Source organism: Octodon degus, unplaced genomic scaffold (genome assembly GCF_000260255.1).
Source record: "Octodon degus isolate 3935 unplaced genomic scaffold, OctDeg1.0 scaffold00412, whole genome shotgun sequence".
Classification (NCBI taxonomy): domain Eukaryota; kingdom Metazoa; phylum Chordata; class Mammalia; order Rodentia; family Octodontidae; genus Octodon; species Octodon degus.
In genome coordinates, this window is record NW_004524988.1 from 236,911 (window position 1) to 238,170 (window position 1,260).

Genomic DNA, 1,260 nt, shown 5'->3' on the forward strand with positions numbered 1-1,260 from the left:
TTGTTCTATTTTTCCTTTTTGGCTTCTTTGAGCTCTTCATTGTAATTCAATATTATGCCCTCAGTATCACACATTTGACTTCACATTGGTTATTTCTGCAATGAATGAATTCCATACCATGTTTTTTTTTTCGTTTCAGGCATTTCCCTCTGATATCTTTTCTAGGATTCCATATCTTTGTTGAATCTGTCATCCAGATTTTGCACTTTTAAGTTGTCCAATTTTTAACCAATTTCTCCAAACTTCACTATAAGAATATTGAATTGCTATGAAATTTTGGTTCTTTACCTCTTTGAATTAATCTATATTCCTTTTCCTTCTAAAACTTTTCATAGATTTCTGCCACATTGTATTTTCTTTTTTTAATGTATCAGTTAAAAAATAGTAAAAAATTTAGAACACTAATTTATGAGAATAAATTCCATTTGTCAGAGCAAAAACAGATCACAGGTAGCCCCAGAGCTGAGGAACAGCTTTGATTTTTGCTAAAATCTGTAAGTCCATCACTTTCTGATCTACTTTGTGTTGCTTTAAAATCTAGTATCTGTCTTTCTCAGTGTCAAAGATTTCACTCTCCTGGTATCTAGGTTGCCGCAGCTTCTTCTTAAGGTAAGCCTCAGTGAGGTGTTTGGGGATTTTCATTTTGCTGATGTCAGTTTTTATAGAAGTGACAATGACAAATTTCTGGTGTGTTCTTCATAGAGGAATATGATTAAAGCTAAGAGGTTCAGTCACAAGTAGCAAACTACTGGCTAGCTGCTCCAGGAGGACCACTCCCTTGCCTCTGTGAGGCACAGTGAAGATAGTCAAGATGGTGCTGGGAGTGATGCTAGCTCAAAGTTGCCTCACATGCCAACTGAAGGATTTCTTGTCATGCCTCAAGAGCTTCCAGGATACATCTTCAGTAGGGTAGTATTCAGGCATTTTCCAAAGCTTAATCACCCAGGTACCTCCATATTTGTCCCCACCAACCAGTTTTGTGATCATAGCAAGAACTTTCTCCTTCTTTTGCTTCTCAACTTTTGATTTAGCAGCTGTGCACTTTCTCTTGTACAAAGGTTTTCTGGAATACATAGCAGATTGAGAGTATCTACCAATTCTTCTAACCAGGTCAGGATTATGACTGCAGTGGAGCTGCTCCTTCTTGGACTTTTTTGCCTTCACCTTACCCTTTTTACCAGTACCACTGGCACCAGTCTTTTTGGCTTTGGGTTTCTTCTCTTTAGTGTCTGGTTTCTCAGTTTTTTCACCCGCCATCTT